Source organism: Colius striatus, chromosome W (assembly GCF_028858725.1).
Source record: "Colius striatus isolate bColStr4 chromosome W, bColStr4.1.hap1, whole genome shotgun sequence".
NCBI classification, from domain to species: domain Eukaryota; kingdom Metazoa; phylum Chordata; class Aves; order Coliiformes; family Coliidae; genus Colius; species Colius striatus.
In genome coordinates, this window is record NC_084789.1 from 36,519,997 (window position 1) to 36,539,956 (window position 19,960).

Here is a 19,960-nt window from a genome sequence, read left to right on the forward strand (position 1 = left end):
TCCAATCCCAGTCACTTGGACTGCTACACTCCTATTGAAAAAATATATGCTGTCGGTTAAGTTATACCACTGCGTAAGGGAGCAACAAAAAAGCAGGAAGGCAGAGCCCACCTACAGTAGTAAGTAGGCCCCTATGTAGTCTATCAGTCAGCACTGTTGTGTGGAGGAATGGTTAAGGGAGCACAGGCCTTACGGCAGTTAGAAAAATTAGTGTGTTGGTCGGAGCAGTAAGCTAATGTTACTACTGATGTTATTGAAAAAATTGTTGGCAGACCAGAAAAGCCTTAGATATGCCTTTTTGCAAGATTGTGCAGCTATTGATTTTTTGCTATTGACGGAAGGGCAGGGATGCCAAGACTTTGAAGGCATGTGTTGTTTGAATCTTTCTGATCATAGTGAATCTATTCACTAAGATTTGGCATATTTAATGGCTCATCTAAGAATATTACGGTGGGTTATAATCCTTTTGATAATTGGCGTCAATCAGCTTTTAGGGGGTTGTCACCTTGGTTGACTATGTTAATCAAAGAAGGATTAAGATGGATTTTTGTTATTTTGCTTTTGCTTGTAATATTTAGAATAATATATAGTTGTATTATGAAGGCAGTGCAACGACTGACTCACTCAGTCTTGATTGTGCACAAACAAAACGGGGGAATTGTGGAGGAATGGTTAAGGGAGAATGGACATGGATCCCAGGGTATAATGTTAGGCCTAATGGGACAAGGCAATCTGAGCTCTACTTGTATGAATTTAATGCACAATCAAGACCAGAGTCAGAGCCATGGTTAAAGGAGTTGCTGTCACGTAGTCAGCGCAGACAGCAGGCCGCTTTCTGCTCCTTCAAGGTCGGGCTGTTTTCAGCTAACGAGCTAACAGCTCAAGGTCGGGCTGTTTTCAGCTAACGAGCTAACAGCTCAAGGTGGAAAACAACTTCGGAGAAAAACAAGATGAAAAATGTGAGGGAGCTTGCTTATCGCAGAAACCGCAAGCAGGATGAACATAAGAATTTAATCTATTAGCTGCTGTTGCTGAGCTAGCTTTGAAGCTGTTGGATATATGAGTTAGAGCCTGCTTTTAATAAAATGAAGATTTCTGCTGTCACTCACATTGAGTAGGACTGATTTCTTCCCACCCAGCTGAGAATCTGACCCTGGGTTGATCGCCGCATGAAGTAGACTTGGAGCTGGTTTTTCAGGCTTCGAGCCTGGTTTCAGACTTCGAGTCTGGTTTTCAGACTTCGAGTCTGGTTCATTTTTCAGGCTTAGAGCCTGGTTTCAGGCTTTGAGCCTGGTTTGCAGACTTCGAGTCTGTTTCATTTTTCAGGTCAAGAGCCGAAAACTTCGAGGCGTATGGCGTCCGAACAGGGACCATCACTGGGTGTTACCGGGTAAAGAGCCTGCCTGTGGGGAGCTGAGACTTGAAAATCCGGAGGCAGAGGCAGTCGTCGGAGGAGGAAGTCTGCCGGATCCCAAGCGCAGGTTGCTGTACCCGGGGCAATGACTACAGGTTGCAGTGAGACGAGGATCAACATGCATAAGGAGGTAGCACTCTCACTTTTACATCGCTTTTTAGAAAAGTGGGGGGTGGACTTAAAACTGACCGATTTATCTGGTCTACTTGTATATGGTAATACTAAAGTCTTTTTTAAGGACTCTGAGAAATATTTTGATGAGGAGGAGTAGAGAGCATATGGGACTTGTCTTTGGGACTTGGTTATAGACGAAGATAAGACTGCTCGGAAACTGATGAAACAGTGGAGAGAAGTAATTAACTGTTTGAAAAAATATAAGTTGGAAAAGGATTTGGCTGCTGCTGTGTCTCAGCGGCTTGATATGCCTGAGACTGCAGTCGATCCAACAGCTGGACTGCTCGGTATCGGTATGTCTCTCCTCCCTTTTCTGGTGAATCTGTTGCAGTTCGTGGGACAGCAATTGCGGCTGCGGTTTCGGCAGCCTCGACTTCTGAGTCAGTCCCTGATTCATGTTGTACTCCAAGCACCCCCCCCGATCTGCCCTCTAGTTCGGCCGCTCCCTTAACAGCTGTAGAAAACGGTGCAAGGGAAAAGACAGAATCTGCTGAGAAAAAGGAATTGCCTGAATCTTCAGCTCCATGTGTTCCTTCAAAGGAGCAGAGTGGGGTCAAAAAGATTATTCAAGTGCGTTATTGTGGTGTTGACTGGCGACGTGTGGCTGAGCAGGCTAGTGGAGAGGGGGATTATGAAGCCGCCGTCACTTTGACTTGTCCAGCATTGTATATGAGAGATGCGGTGGGGAATGTGAATGGTGATTATCACCCCTTAAATTGGAAATTGCTCACCCAATTGCGAGCTACAGTTAACAAAGGAGGTATTCATAGTGAACCTGCCAAACAAATGCTAAACTATATTTGGAGCACCGGGATATTACTCCCGGAGGATATAAAAACTATCATGAGATTAATACGTACTCAGTCTCAACAATTATTATGGCAGGCTTATTGACAACAGCAATGTGATGCCAGCCAGGCTATTCCCAGACAACAAAATGATCCTCTTTTTGGGGTCATCTCAGCACAATTAATGGGAACAGGACCTTTTGCCACTGTAGAAATGCAACTATATATGGGACCCGAGGTCAATCGAGAAAGTATGCGAACTGCCCGTCTTGCTTTAGATCATGTACGTGAATCCGCTCCTGTACCTTCTTATATGAGTATACGACAAGGGAGGAGCGAGGCTTTTGGGCCGTTTGTAGACAGAGTGGCTGAGGCTCTAAACAAAGCTGGGGTCCCCGATTACCTTAAAGGACCGCTGTTAAAACAATGCCTCCTTGAAAATAGCAATATACAAAGTGGGATTGCACTGTTAGCATTGCCAATGAATCGACGCCCGATGACTATGGTAACTTTTAGCTATCAGACTGATTCAATTGTCTTGTGAGCTTTGTTGGACACTGGCGCAGACATTACTATTGTGTCACGAGACAGATGGCCTCGATCCTGGCCGTTACAGCCATCTGTTAGGGGGGTAGAGGGTGTCGGCGGCCCCTCTCCGATTATGCGTAATATTGACAGAATTTTGATTACCCTCGACCACCAAACAGCAGGACTATTTGTCACAGTAATGCCATTACCAGAAGGAGTGGATGCTCTGATCGGTCGAGATTATCTCACCCAAATTCGAGCAGTCCTAACAAAAGAACATACACCTTTTTAGCCTTGGGCACTGCTGGACTGTGGTCTTTCCCAATCCGACTGACGTGGCATTCTAACACACCCGTCTGGATTGAGCAGTGGCCCTTGAAAGGAGAAAGACTACACCAGGCCAATCTCCCGGTACAGGAACAACTTCAATTGGGTCATATTAAGCCATCTACGAGCCCTTGGAATACTCCTAATTTTGTTATACCTAAGAAATCAGGGAAATTTCGCTTGTTGCATGATTTGCGAGCCATCAATGATCAGATGCAGGACATGGGGGCCCTACAACCTGGCATGCCGAAACCGGCAATGTTGCCTGAAAATTGGGCTATCTTAATAATAGATTTGAAGGACCGTTTTTTCTCGATTGCATTACATCCAGATGATCATCAGCGGTTTGCATTTAGGATACCAGCAGTGAATAGAGAGAGTCCAGCACAGAGATATGAGTGGACTGTGCTGCCACACGGGATGAAAAATAGTTCGACAATTTGTCAGCTGTATGTAGATAATGCCCTGCGACCCATTCGGCATAAGTGGCCCCATGCACTTGTGTATCATTATATGGATGATATCCTCATTCTCAGGAGGAGGCATTTACTGCAGATCAAGAGAGAGATCTAGAAACCATATTACAAGCACAGGGACTGACTCTTGCTCCTGAAAAGGTACAAAGACGTCCAGCATGGCAGTATTTGGGCTGGAGTATTACAGAGGCTCATATTAGGCCGCAAAAGCTCCATATTCATACCAAGATAAAAACTGTAAATGATGCACAAAAATTAATGGGGGATTTGCAATGGTTGCGCCCTATTGTTGGAATCACTAATGACATGCTAGAACGGCTGCGCCCCTTATTGAAGGGAACAGACCCATCGGCAAAAGTACAGCCGACAGCAGAACAACTGCAAACCATTGCTGAAATTTCTGACCTCATTACCACTCGGCAGGACGATCGTCGTGATCCAGATTGCCCCATTGATTTGACCATTTTGCAGGGCAAAGAACAGTTTCTTGGTGCATTAACACAGTGCAAAAAACAAAAAGAGAGGCTAATCGTCCTGGAATGGCTATTCACCACGTTCCAGCCTAAATGGACAATTGAACAAAAAACTGTGGGCTTATCAATGCTTATTAGAAAGGGACGCACTCGAATCTTACAGGTGAGCGGCCAAGAGCCAGGAACGACATATGTGCCTATAGCGAAAAGAGATCTGGAATGGATCATAGCAACATCGGAGCCTCTACAGCTTAGTTTATTGTCATCTGCCCAAAAAATAAACATACAGTCCCTAAAATCTAAGGTGTTGGCGTGTATGACACAACAACAGTGGATTATTCGTCCTAAGCTAAGTGAGCAACCTTTGTCAAATGCCGTTACAGCATATACAGACGCAGGAAAGAAATCTCAACGGGCTGTAATAGTCTGGGAAGAGGCAGGACAATGGAAACACCAGCTATTACATGCCACGGAAATGGACTCTTTACAGACTTTAGCACTTTTTGCGGTTGTTCGGGCCCTTGAAATGTGGTGGTGTAAACCGTTGAATATTGTAACTGACTCTTTTTATGTTGCAGGAATTTCTCAGCAAATAGAAGATGCTCGCATTAAAGATGTGCGCAATCGACGCCTTTTTGACCTACTTAGAGCCATGCAGGCCGCTATCCGGCAGCGCACATCTCCATATTGTGTAATACATATCAGAAGTCATAAGTATGTGTAGTGGGTCTGGGACGGTAGTGATTTTCCACAGCAGCTCCTGCAGTGCTGTGCTTACTGTTGATATCAATATTATGACTACCGCTTGCACAACATCGGGGCTGTCCCTCCAGCATTCCTTCCCCCACCTTCACCAATAGCTGTGAGTGGGCATGATCTTGGGAGGGACTATGGCCAGGACAGCTGACCCAGGCTGACCAAGGAGATATTCCATACCATATGACGTCAGCTCAGGAATATAAACTGGGGGAAAGGAGCAGGAAGGGGAGGCGAGATTCATTTCTGGCCTTCCCAAAGCAACCGCTACGCGTACTGAAGCCCTGCTTCTCGGGAGGTGGCCGGACATCGCTGCTGATGGGAAGTAGAGAGTAACAGCTTATCTGCTTCTGCTTTGCTTCCCGCGCGCGCGGCTTTGCTGCTTATTTATTAAACTGCTTTTATCTCAACCCACGAGATTCCCATCTTATTTTCTCCCCTTCCCTGGCTTGCTGAGGAGGTGGGGGGTAAAGCGGTGTGGTGGGCACCTGGCATCCAGCCAGGCTCAAACTACCACAGCCCTTTTGGCGCCCAACGTGGGGCACGATAATAGCAGATTTACATTAACTGCATTGCAATTACAGTAAACCAATGAGAGCAAAGTTCCTGTGCTGGTCACGGAGCCTTGCTGTTATGCAGCTTATCTTACACTTTCTAATGTTTGGGAACATGATGCTCCTAACATTGACTCTCGGCTGTGCTTTAACCTTAATAGCTTTGCTAAGCTGGCTATATAATTTTGTGAAGAGGATGAAAGGGCCTGGGAACATGATGGCCCAAATAATAATAGCAAGTCTCATTCTGTTACTGATGAATTTAGTGTGCTGTGGGAGCTATCTTGTGGAGGCCATGGGGCAAAGCACCTCTTTCTCCTCAGCTCGGACTGATCTAGACAATTCTGTTACACAGACTTCCCAGGTCCTTAGTCACCCTTATACGAGAGTTTTAATATTACTAATTAACATGGTTGGTATATTATATATCTTGTGGAATCTGGAGTCATCTGGGTATCAGAGAGTACAAATTTGCGATGGAAACATGTTAAAATGCCCCCTGAAGCGGCCAGTCCCTGGGTGGCAGGGTATGTGGATGAATTTAGGCAAATTCCTAGGACGGTTATCACCTCCTGTAATCTGGGATTTTACATCTGAACAGATAAAAAACCCTGCTTTACTGACACGCTACCTGATAGAAGGGTGTCTTACCTACCCTAATGAGGCCCATCAGGTTCAGGCACTATACTGGGGCCTAGCCTCTGCCTACCGAGCTGCATTCCAGTCCTCTCAGAGAACTGTAATTGAAATGGAAACTCAAACGGTACCTGAGACCAACATAGTTGAGTCAGTCGCAGTCCAGCCCTCTCAGAGAACTATGGCCGAGGTGGAAATTCAAACTATACCTGAGACCAACATAGTTGAGTCAGTCGCAGTCCAGCCCTCTCAGAGAACTATGGCCGAGGTGGAAATTCAAACTATACCTGAGACTACCATGGTTGAGTCAGGGAACCAAACAACAACCACAGTGGTTGCCCCAGTAGTGAAAAAGAAGCAGTGGATAAGGAGGTCAAGTCCATATCATCGATTAGTAAGGGCAGACGAGGAGGAAGAGGAAAGGCTAGAAGAAGAAACTGGTCCTTCGGTAAGGAGATCAGGAGAAGTGAGAGAAATCGAAAAGGAAATGGAAACTACTCGGTCCCTCACCTCAACAGAACTTAGAGATATGCGAAAAGATTACAGTCGCCAGCCAGGTGAGCGGATTGGTGCCTGGCTGCTCCGATGCTGGGATAACGGGGCTGATAGTCAACAATTGGAAGGCAGAGAAGCCCAACAGCTAGGATCTCTTGCTAGGGACCGGGGAATTGATAAAGGCATTGGAAAGAAAACCTCAGTTTGTAGTCTCTGGAAACGACTCCTCTCAAGTGTACGGGCAAGATACCCATTCAAGGAAGACCTTGTAAATGCCCGAGGAAAGTGGACTAGAGCTGATGAAGGGATCCAATATCTAAGGGAATTAGCTGTGTTGGAAGTCATCTATGGTGATCTGGATGATGTCGAGGCCTCCACAGATCCAGACGATGTCCAGTGTACACGGGCCATGTTGAGAAAAGTGATCCAGAGTGCCCCAGCTACATATTCTAATATCCTGGCAATGGTGTATCATCCAGACATGGACATACCAACAGTGGAGAGGGTATCTTCTTGGTTACAGAACTATGAAGAGAGCCTCTGCACCTCCTCATCAGTGTGGGATGATGGCCTGATTGTTAGATCTGCCTCAAGAATTCAGTCATCCACTGTCCCGACCAGGGGAAAGGGAAGTCCCAGACGCAGGAGTACACCGCGAAATGAACTCTGGCTCTTTTTGCGTGGCCAAGGAGAGGATATGAGGAAGTGGGATGGTGAACCCACTTTTAAGCTAGAAGCGCGTGTACGTGAACTAAGGGGGAAGGCAGCTGTTAGAAAAGGACCGCCCAGGAGAGCTGTCAGCAGAGTGGCTGCCAAAACAAAAGAGGACAATCAACAATCTCCAAGACATAGAAGAACTGCAACTACTTCCTTCGAAGCCAATGAGGAGACTTCAGGTCTGCAATTGCAAGGATCAGATAGCGAATACTCTGATGAAGAACAGAAATAGAGGGTCCCTGCCTCCAGCCAGGAGGAGGAAAGGGATGACCGAATCTACTGGACTGTGTGGGTTCGATGGCCTGGCACATCAAACCCACAAAGGTATAAAGCCTTAGTAGACACAGGGGCACAGTGTACATTGATGCCATCAAGGTATAGAGGCACAGATTCTGTCTGGATCTCTGGAGTGACAGGGGGATGTGAAGAATTATCTGTATTAGAGGCTGAAGTGAGCTTAACAGGGGACAAATGGAAAAAACACCCCATTGTGACTGGTCCAGAGGCCCCTTGTATTCTTGGCATAGATTACCTCAGGAGAGGGTACTTCAAAGACCCCAAGGGGTATCGATGGGCTTTTGGTATAGCCACTGTAGATACAGAGAAAATCAAACAACTCTCTAATTTACCTGGCCTCTCAGAAGACCCTTTTGTTGTGGGATTGCTGCAAGATGCAAGAGGGAATACAAGAATGATGTTTGTCTGTTGAAGAGTGGGGGTACTGGTTAATGAGAGTATATAAGAATGTATATGGATTGTTAAGATGGTTTGTCTGAGCATGACATAAATGGTATGGAATAAGGGGTGGAGACTGTAGTGGGTCTGGGACGGTAGTGATTTTCCACAGCAGCTCCTGCAGTGCTGTGCTTACTGTTGATATCAATATTATGACTACCGCTTGCACAACATCGGGGCTGTCCCTCCAGCATTCCTTCCCCCACCTTCACCAATAGCTGTGAGTGGGCATGATCTTGGGAGGGACTATGGCCAGGACAGCTGACCCAGGCTGACCAAGGAGATATTCCATACCATATGACGTCAGCTCAGGAATATAAACTGGGGGAAAGGAGCAGGAAGGGGAGGCGAGATTCATTTCTGGCCTTCCCAAAGCAACCGCTACGCGTACTGAAGCCCTGCTTCTCGGGAGGTGGCCGGACATCGCTGCTGATGGGAAGTAGAGAGTAACAGCTTATCTGCTTCTGCTTTGCTTCCCGCGCGCGCGGCTTTGCTGCTTATTTATTAAACTGCTTTTATCTCAACCCACGAGATTCCCATCTTATTTTCTCCCCTTCCCTGGCTTGCTGAGGAGGTGGGGGGTAAAGCGGTGTGGTGGGCACCTGGCATCCAGCCAGGCTCAAACTACCACAGTATGACATTGGTTTAGGAGCAGGAAATGCTAGAGCGGACAAGCTGGTAGCTTTGGGGGTGCCTGTAAATAAATTCAAACAAGCAAGAGAAGCCCATACCATCTTTCATCAAAATGCCAGAGGTCTAAAGAGAAGTTTTGACCTTTCAATAGAGGGCTTGCCCGCAGTGTAGCCACTACGGCCCAGGGTTAGGTCTGGGAGTCAACCCCAGGGGTCTGGGACCATTAGAATTGTGGCAGATGGATGTCACTCACATTTCTGAATTTGGAAGGCTTAAATATGTTCATGTAACTGTGGATACATTCAGTAAGTATATATGGGCAATAGCTCAAGCAGGAGAAAGAGTAACACATGTAATCCAACATGTCACTGCATGTTTTGCTCTTATGGGGGTGCCAGGCACCATTAAGACTGATAACAGCCCTGCATATGTTAGTCATCGGGTGAAACAGTTTTTCCAAACCTGGGGAGTGAAACACATTACAGGGGTATCACACTCACTGACAGGATGAGCTATAGTGGAACAAACTCATCAAGTGTTAAAATCATATTTAAGTAAAATGTCTGACATACAGCACCCACAGGAACGGTTGTCTAAGGTCTTGTTTACTATAAATCATTTATGTATCTTTGGGGAGGAGAAAGAACCTCCAGCTCGACTACATCAAGGAATGGTGGAAACATCCAAAAGACCGCCGGCAATGTGGGTAACTTACAGAGATCCACAAACAGGTATATGGCAGGGCCCAGCTAAAGTGCAGTATTTAGGCAGGGGTTATATATCTGTGCTTACATCTACATGTCCAATATGGGTTCCTGCGAAATGGACTAGAGTGGCTGTTACTCCTAATAATCCTGATGGTGACAGTTCACACATCGCCATTGGATCAAGTGAATCCATGTCAGAACATGTGGGTCACCTGGGCGAATCAGACAGGCCAAGTTGACTTTTGTCTGAGTCTTCAATCGGTGAGTGATACATTCCGCACCTGCCTGGTTGGGATACCAGATTTTGATCCTAGTGATTTCCAGAAATATGTCAGCGGGAGCGCCTCCTGTTCCAGCAAAGTGACATTGGACTGTGCCGCAGACTTGTTAAGTAGGCTCAAAGTCCCTCTTCCCTGGGACCCACAAGAGTTGGAGTTGCTGGGAAGTCAAGCAATCGGAAACATAACGAATGGGAGTAGGACTCGTACTTGTTTTAGCTTTGGGACTAAGGACTAAGAGGAATGGAACAATATAAAAATATGGTTAAGCAGTGGACTGATGTTTCCCCCGAAGGTGCATATAGTCGATTTGTAGATCCAAAAGGAAGATATTGTGGATTGGTCATAGGACAATTTGGTGGAACTTGGATGGCCAATTTATCTGGGTTGATATATGGGGGGAGTAACACTGGTTGGGAACGCGGAAACCCTCAGGGGCCTACTCTGTGGAGCAATGGGTCTGCTAAAGCTCTACCCAATAACATCTTCTTAATATGTGGGGATCGAGCGTGGCAGGGAATCCCAGCTAACCCAATTAGGGGGCCATGTTATTTAGGGAAACTATCTTTGTTTGCTCCTCGACAGCAGGACTGGTTAAAAATTTCCAACTTACGGAAAAAAAGAGATACCCACAACTTAAAAGGAGATTGTGATGGTAAAGTACAATTGTGGTCCATTACGGCGAATGTATTTGCTTCAGCATTTGTACCTGGGTCGACTGCAGCCCAGGCCTTACGGCAGTTAGAAAAATTAGTGTGTTGGTCGGAGCAGCAAGCTAATGTTACTACTGATGTTATTGAAAAAATTGTTGGCAGACCAGAAAAGCCTTAGACATGCCTTATTGTAAGATCGTGCAGCTATTGATTTTTTGCTATTGGCGGAAGGGCACGGATGCCAAGACTTTGAAGGCATGTGTTGTTTTAATCTTTCTGATCATAGTGAATCTATTCACAAAGATTTGGCATATTTAAAGGCTCACGCTAAGAATATTACGGTGGGTTATAACCCTTTTGATAATTGGCTTCAATCAGGTTTTAGGGGGTTTTCACCTTGGTTGGTTATGTTAATCAAAGAAGGGTTAAGATGGATATTGATTATTTTGCTTTTGCTTATAATGTTTAAGATAGTATATAGTTGTATTACGCAGGCAGTGCATAGACTGTCTGACTCAGTCTTGCTTGTGCAAAAACAAAACGGGGGAATTGTGGAGAAAAAATGAGGGAGCATGGACATGGATCCCGGGGTATAATGTTAGGCCTGTAGGGGCAAGGCAGCCTGAGCTCTAGTTATATGAATTTAATGCACAATCAAGACCAGAGTCAGAGCCATGGTTAAAGCAGTTGCTGTCATGTAGACAGCAGGCCGCTTTCTATTCCCTCGAGGTCGGACTGTTTTCGGCTAAAAGTGGTAAACAACTTTGGGGAAAAAAAAGATGGGAAAATGTGAGGGAGCTTGCTTATCGCAGAAACCGCAAGTAGGATGAACAAGAAAGTGAAATTTATTAGCTGCTGTTGCTGAGCTAGCTTTGAAGCTGCTGTGTATATAAGTTAGAGCTTGCTCTCAATAAAGAAGATTTCTGCTATCACTCACATTGAGTAGGACTGATTTCTTCCCACCCAGCTGAGAATTGGACCCTGGGTTGATCGCCGCATGAAGTCGGCTTAGAGCTGGATTTTCAGGCTTCGAGCCTGGGTTTTTCAGACTTCAAGTCTGGTTCATTTTTCAGGCTTCGAGCCTGGTTTCAGGCTTCGAGATTAGTTTTAACGCCAAGAGCCGAAAATTTCACGTCATATGGGAACTATCCCCAATCCCACTCACTTGGACTGCTCAGTTACCATTGAAAAAATACAGACTGCCGGTTAAGTTATACGGGAGGTACAAAAAAGCTGGAAGGCAGACCCCACCTACAATAGTAAGTAGGTCCCGAAGTACTCTATCAGCCAGCACTGTGTCACATTTGCAGCTGTTTTCCTGTGGGAGCTACCTCCAATCCCACTCATTTGGACTGCTCAACGCCCATTGAAAATATATAGACTATTAAGTTATACCACTGCGAATGGGAGCTACAAAAAACCAGAAACGCAGACCCCACCTACAGCAGTAAGTAGGTCCCGAAGTAGTCTATCAGCCAGCACTGTGTCACATTTGCAGCTGCTTTCCTATGAGCGCTATCTCCCGTCTATATTGGAATAGGTCATGTTCGTTAATCAAATCATGAACAAATAGTTGTGCAAGGAACCATTTAAAGTCTTTTTAAAAGTCTTGTAAAACTTTAACCGTAAAGTCTCTACAATGTGTACAGGTGCAGTTGGCCAAGGTGCTTGTAGCCGGTACCATAGCTTGCGCATGAGCTGATAAGAGCCAAGAGATTTGTTTATGAGCGGGCCACTAGAGGAAGACTACTGACTTCATCCCAGTCACCACCCTACCACCACCAGGAGGCAGAAGAAGACCCCCTAGTAACAAGACAGGCACATGCGCAGAGTACACCAGGGAGCGATGCACTCGACCTGTAAGGACTGCATAAAAGGACTCTGATACAAGGGGACGGGGGGGGGGACGGGGGGGGTCGCACACCGTTGGTGGAGCAGGGTCTCCCGGTCGCCCAGCGCTGCTTTGCTTATTTGCCGCTTGCTTAATAAATTTGATCTGTGAGTCATTTAAATTGGCCTGTGAACTTTTTCACAGCAACTTATAACAATTTGGTGCCGTGAGTCGGATACAGGTAAATTTGGTATTGGATTCCCAGACTAGGGGGGCGCCCAATCTGCAGATGGCCCTGGTGTGGGAAATTCTTTTGCCAAACTCTGTATTCCGAACCCCTTCTAAATTTGGCAAATAAGCAAATAAACCTGCAGTACCCCATAATTTTTGTGCACGAAGATCCGAACGAAGACTCTGGATTGAGTAAGTATTTGCGTGGTTCCGTTCGGTCGGGGTGGTTATCCTAGAGTGCGAGTGACTGAGAGGTCTCAAGGAGACCAAGTGAGTGCGGACCCTCCAGTAGTGCAGTTCCCATTGCCCGCGAGGGCGTGGGTCACGACCGAGGGGAACGATTGTGAAAACGAGTCAAGGGCACTCTTGAAGTTGGGACAGAGGAAGAGCAAGCCCTCTGATCCCATGGGTGGCATAAGGATAGGCTGCCAGATATTCCCCCAGAAAGTCCTCTGGGGATGATGATAATATTTTGGAATGATTCCCTCCTGTAGAAGACAAAAGAGTAAGGAAAAGATGGTACATTACTGTATGGAAGTTTGGGGTGGGGAGGAAGAGTCATTAGGAAATCCCCATATTCTTTGGCCCATATTTGGATCTTTTGCGGACTGGTTATGAGCAGACCTCAATTTGTGGGTAAATGATAAGAAGACCGTTACCCAAGAGGAAATTGAATATGAGAGTCTCTGGATACCCCAACTTTCTGATAAGGTATCCTTGTTCGCTCTTAAGGAAAAGAAAGCTAAGAGCCCACCCAAAGTGGAGATTTGGTAGAGGATCCTCTGGGTGTGTCTGAGAGATTAGATCAGTTCTTAGGGCTGAATCTCTATACCTGGGATGAACTATATTATTCACAATGGAGGAAAGGGAAATGATTCGAAGATCAGGAATGAGAATCTGGGATCAACAGCACCAGGCAGGACCAGACGCAGATGTGAAATGGCCCTTGCAAAGGCCCAATTGTAATAATCAGTTGGCGGAGCACAGAGCCCATATGGCAGACCTCCGAGCCATCATTGTCCAGGGAATCAGAGAGTCTGTTCCCCGAGGACAGAATATTAACAAAGCATTCAATGAGAGACAGAGAAAAGACAAAACCCCGACTGATTGGCTTGAGAGATTATGTAAAAGCCTTCAACTGTACTCTGGAGTAGATCCAGCAGATCCAGACGGACAGGCATTATTAAAGACCCAGTTTGTGGCAATATCATGGGTAGATATCTGAAAGAAACTAGAAAAATTAGAAGATTGGCAAGAAAAAGGGCTAGAAAGGGAAACAAAAGCCTGGGAGACAGGTGCATTCAACAGGAAAAAAAAAAAAAAAAAGGAATCAAAGGACGATGGAATGTTTTTAAGGAAGAATAGGGGGAGTCAGGGGCTCTATTTGCTGAGGACCACAAGAGTAATCGAGCCCTTGATAAAACTGAAGTTAGGTCCTCAGCGTCAGGAAGTAGAATTTTTAGTGGACTCGGGCTGAAAGATCTACGATCAGCCAGTGCTGTGTCACATTTGCAGCTGGTTTCCTGTGGGAGCTATCTCCAATCCCACTCACTTGGACTGCTCAGCTCCAATTGAAAAACCACATGCTGGCAGTAGAAGTTATACCACTCCGTATGGGAGCTACAAGAAAGCAGGAAGGGAGACCCTGCTGAAGACGACGGGAGACAAGCCCACCCTGTATTGCAACAAGTCTCAACTTTATTTGCAAAGATACAACTCTTTTATAGATACAATAATCAGGCTCATACATATTGCAAAAGCTAAGCTTATCATTGGTTCCCAGTTAGATGCAAACGTCGACCTTGTTTCAACATACTCCAGATACTTGTGGCTCCTTAACCCAAACTAAGCTCTTGTTTTCTCATCCTGTTATCATACAACTCTCTTGCTCTCATGTCCTTGAGCAGGAGTCCAATATCTTATCGCTTAATGCTCACTGCCTAACCAGCTGTATTCTATCATGTCCTCTTTCCTCTAGCCAAGTCTCCACAAAACTCACCACATTTCCCCCGTTTTCCCTTTGGAAAATGATATTAGCCTGCCACATCCTCTCAAATGTTCTTTCTATTGTCTGTTGAATACAATTTTTAAAACAGGGAAACACTAACAATATAAATAAAACAATACCCATAAAGCCAATTCCATACATTATAACATTTCACAACCAAGGGCCTATTCCCCACCCCTTAAGCCATCCTTCAAGTCCTAATCCCTCTTCTTCTTTCAACTGATGGAATCCCTGTTGAAGTTCTTTCAGATTGGCATGTATCGAGGTGGAATGGTCCGACAGGTTCATACAACACATGCCCTCAAATTCTTCAAATCCATGTCCGTGGGCTAATAATAAAAAGTCTATGGCAGCTCTATTTTGTAACACCGCATGATTTACACTTTGAACGTCAGTTGTTAACATATCAATCATTTCTGAAGTTTTATTTAACTCATCTTTAGTCCAACATCCTAACTGTTTAGCCAAGTTCATGGCCTTATTGGCTGCTCCTCCTGGCAAAAGGGTGGCAACTATGACTTGCTTCAGTTCACTCCAAAATCGTGGGGGACCAATATCAGTACAATCAAACTCATAAGAACTACGTTTTTTGCGGGAGCTATTATTATGGTCAGCAAGCTGCATTAGCGTGGTTAAGTTAGGGTGGAATAAAGAAGTTTCCCCAAACAACAGGGTCCACCCGGGGGATGTACTGGTATTCCGTTCTAGGCCCTTTCTCCACAGTTTAAAAATATACCCGTGGGCAATTTCTTTGGTGATGTAATACTAGAGACATTACAGCTGGAATACAATTGCTTAAATACCGTTTCTGACTTCAAAGAAGAGTCTAAGGTGGCCCAATATTTTCAATTTCTATTAAAGTCATGGATATCCCGTGACATAAACCTTATCCAATTTCCCCCAGTTCCATTAGTACCGAAGCTTGCATTGGCACTTCCAAACATGTCTATTTCCTCAGGGGGTGAGGCTAATGTGGTATTAAGGGACTTAATTATCTCACATTGACGTTTCCCGTCCGAATGATCGTGATCATCGCTACTTGTGTTCAGCCCCGTCCTATCTCACAAGGTGTTATTGTCTACTAGTCCACAAAATTCCTCCGGATTCCACACGGGCAATCCTATCAAACACGTTTTAAAAGGATTAGTAACCCCTCCCAAACTAAGACAAAGACATGATTGACCAGTTTCATTAGCAAAGGTTATACAAATATTATCTCTAGGCTGATTAAAATGCGTCAAACTGTTGGCAATTATAGTTATACTAAAAGCTATGGTTATAACAAAACACCTCATTATTATTCATTAAATTCACTGTCTTTTTGTTATATAACCTTCAGTCTTTTGATTGTTAGCCAGTCCTCCAATGACCGCAAGACGAGGGTGTATTTATTCTCCAATCTCTTCCTGTCCTTTTTCGTCAGATGGTTTGATCTCCGCAGCTTCAAGGACAGCTCTTATCCACCTGGCTGGCACCCAAATGGATCCTGTGGGAGAATCAACACACAAATACCAATGTCTCCAGTATAATACTTTGGCCGGAGGCTGCCATATCCCTGTTTTAGGGTCATGATATTTAACCCATATTTCTTTCTTTCTCTCCTTTTTGCCTTTGGATTATGATGTATTATTACAGGTGGTAGCTTCTGTTCCCCAAACACACACAGGTGGTTCATAACAAATAAGGCCTTTAACAATTTCATATGTGGGTCTTTAACATCCCCATAGTTATCAAGATAACTTTTTAGAGTCCCATTAGCTCTTTCTATTATGGCCTGTCCTGTGGGGGAATGGGGAATCCCTGCTACATGTTTAACTCCCCATTGCCTCATAAACTGTTCTATGCTTCTACTTATATAGGCCGGCCCATTGTCTGTCTTTATTTTCTGAGGAATTCCCATTGTTGCAAAACTACTATGTAAATGACGCTCCACATGTATGGCCCTCTCCCCTGTCTGTGCTGTTGCCCAAACAAATTTGCTCCATGTGTCTATGGTTACATGCACATATTTTAGTCTTCCAAAGTCTGCCACATGAGTGACATCCATCTGACAAACTTCAACCCCTTGTTTACACCATGTGCTCACATCTGCCACCACCAGCATCTCCTCTCACTCCACCCCGTGCCCCCCTCTTCTGTACCTTACACCTCACACGTTACAACCTGAGATCTTCCAGACGCCTACCACATCTCCCGCTCTGTATGCTCGATGATTCCAGTGTCCTGTGGCACGGGCTGATACATAACGTGTCTGCCCAGCACATATGCTAGCTGAGCCAATTGCGGGAAGATATGATCAGGTGCTGGTCGTGTTCCACTTCAGTATTCAATCCTGCCAATAGTTGAGTGACTCCATCTTGATCTGCATCAGGGCGAGCACTCCGAGAAACACGTCAATCTGCAAGAGAGACTCAGTAGACCGTTATATCTTCTACGCCCCATGCTCTCCCCCTCCCTTAGACGGTTTAGCTGTGAGCGCATTTAAGGACCGCCTGTCCCTGGCTAGTGCGAGGGATAACGTGGCTCAATGCATGGAGATAGCTGATATGTCCATGACCCCTCCAGGCAGCCTGCTCCAGTGTTTTTAATAACTCAAATTTTACTAACAAGCATCAGACCCTTACAATCAGCAGCAAAGCTAGGGTGTTCATATTACTTCTAATTGGTCCTTTCTCTAAAAGCCAGATGTAGTTTTCTGTGACAAGCCTTGCAGTTTCACACGCTGCCCCAGCCGCCTCCCTGCCCGAAGCTACTATCTCGTATACATTTTTGCTTCTTGGTTTCTCACAGTCGAGAGCAGCAAAAGCTAAGCTCATCATTGGTTCCCAGTTAGATGCAAATCTCGCATCTAACATGCGAGGACATGATAGAATACAGCTGGTTAGGCAGTAAGCATTAAGCGATAAGATATTGGACCCTTGCTCAAGGACGTGGTGTCCTTGAGCAAGAGAGTTGTATGATAACAGGATGAGAAAACAGGAACTTAGTTTGGGTTGAGCAGCCACAAGCGTCCGAATTATGTTGAAACAGGGGCAGGATTGACATTTAACTGGGAACCAATGATGAGCTTAGCTTTTGCAATATGTGTGAGCCTGATTATTGTATCTATAAAACAGTTGTATCTTTGCAAATAAAGTTGAGACTTGCTCAGCACTACAGGGTGTGACTGTCTCCCGTCGTCTTCAGGAAATGGTGAACCCGACGTGATAGCGGCTTGACGCCACGGCAGAGCGACGAAGGGGTTCGGGTCCTACGCCACAAGGACGACAATAAGCGTGAAAATTGGGAACATGCTGTGCCCTGGGTGACCGTTGTAGTGGGTCTGGGACGGTAGTGATTTTCCACAGCAGCTCCTGCAGTGCTGTGCTTACTGTTGATATCAATATTATGACTACCGCTTGCACAACATCGGGGCTGTCCCTCCAGCATTCCTTCCCCCACCTTCACCAATAGCTGTGAGTGGGCATGATCTTGGGAGGGACTATGGCCAGGACAGCTGACCCAGGCTGACCAAGGAGATATTCCATACCATATGACGTCAGCTCAGTAATATAAACTGGGGGAAAGGAGCAGGAAGGGGAGGCGAGATTCATTTCTGGCCTTCCCAAAGCAACCGCTACGCGTACTGAAGCCCTGCTTCTCGGGAGGTGGCCGGACATCGCTGCTGATGGGAAGTAGAGAGAAACAGCTTATCTGCTTCTGCTTTGCTTCCCGCGCGCGCGGCTTTGCTGCTTATTTATTAAACTGCTTTTATCTCAACCCACGAGATTCCCATCTTATTTTCTCCCCTTCCCTGGCTTGCTGAGGAGATGGGGGATAAAGCGGTGTGGTGGGCACCTGGCATCCAGCCAGGCTCAAACTACCACAGCCCTTTTGGCGCCCAACGTGGAGCGAGATAATAGCAGAATTACATTAACTGCATTGCAATTACAGTAAACCAATGAGAGCAAAGTTCCTGTGCTGGTCACGGAGCCTTGCTGCTATGCAGCTTAGCTTACACTTTCTAATGTTTGGGAACACGATGCTCCTAACATTGACTCTGTGCTGTGCTTTAACCTTAATAGCTTTGCTAAGCTGGCTATATAATTTTGTGAAGAGGATGAAAGGGCCTGGGAACATGATGGCCCAAATAATAATAGCAAGTCTCATTCTGTTACTGATGAATTTAGTGTGCTGTGGGAGCTATCTTGTGGAGGCCATGGGGCAAAGCACCTCTTTCTCCTCAGCTCGGACTGATCTAGACAATTCTGTTACACAGACTTCCCAGGTCCTTAGTCACCCTTATACGAGAGTTTTAATATTACTAATTAACATGGTTGGTATATTATATATATTTTGTGGAATCTGGAGTCATCTGGGTATCAGAGAGTACAAATTTGTGATGGAAACATGTTAAAATGCCCCCTGAAGCGGCCAGTCCCTGGGTGGCAGGGTATGTGGATGAATTTAGGCAAATTCCTAGGACGGTTATCACCTCCTGTAACCTGGGATTTTACATCTGAACAGATAAAAAACCCTGCTTTACTGACACGCTACCTGATAGAAGGGTGTCTTACCTACCCTAATGAGGCCCATCAGGTTCAGGCACTATACTGGGGCCTAGCCTCTGCCTACCGAGCTGCATTCCAGTCCTCTCAGAGAACTGTGATTGAAATGGAAACTCAAACGGTACCTGAGACCAACATAGTTGAGTCAGTCGCAGTCCAGCCCTCTCAGAGGACTATGGCCGAGGTGGAAATTCAAACTATACCTGAGACTACCATGGTTGAGTCAGGGAACCAAACAACAACCACAGTGGTTGCCCCAGTAGTGAAAAAGAAGCAGTGGATAAGGAGGTCAAGTCCATATCATCGATTAGTAAGGGCAGACGAGGAGGAAGAGGGAATACAAGAATGATGTTTGTCTGTTGAAGAGTGGGGGTACTGGTTAATGAGAGTATATAAGAATGTATATGGATTGTTAAGATGGTTTGTCTGAGCATGACATAAATGGTATGGAATAAGGGGTGGAGACTGTAGTGGGTCTGGGACGGTAGTGATTTTCCACAGCAGCTCCTGCAGTGCTGTGCTTACCGTTGATATCAATATTATGACTACCGCTTGCACAACATCGGGGCTGTCCCTCCAGCATTCCTTCCCCCACCTTCACCAATAGCTGTGAGTGGGCATGATCTTGGGAGGGACTATGGCCAGGACAGCTGACCCAGGCTGACCAAGGAGATATTCCATACCATATGACGTCACCTCAGTAATATAAACTGGGGGAAAGGAGCAGGAAGGGGAGGCGAGATTCATTTCTGGCCTTCCCAAAGCAACCGCTACCCGTACTGAAGCCCTGCTTCTCGGGAGGTGGCCGGACATCGCTGCTGATGGGAAGTAGAGAGTAACAGCTTATCTGCTTCTGCTTTGCTTCCCGCGCGCGCGGCTTTGCTGCTTATTTATTAAACTGCTTTTATCTCAACCCACGAGATTCCCATCTTATTTTCTCCCCTTCCCTGGCTTGCTTCTCGGGAGGTGGGGGGTAAAGCGGTGTGGTGGGCACCTGGC

At 45.8% G+C, this 19,960-nt stretch overlaps 1 pseudogene; it reads left to right on the plus strand.

The window, feature by feature from the left end:
* Positions 1 to 17,632, plus strand: part of LOC133628426 (tektin-3-like) — a 32,548-nt pseudogene extending 14,916 nt beyond the window's left edge.
* The last annotated feature ends 2,328 nt before the right edge of the window (positions 17,633 to 19,960 follow it).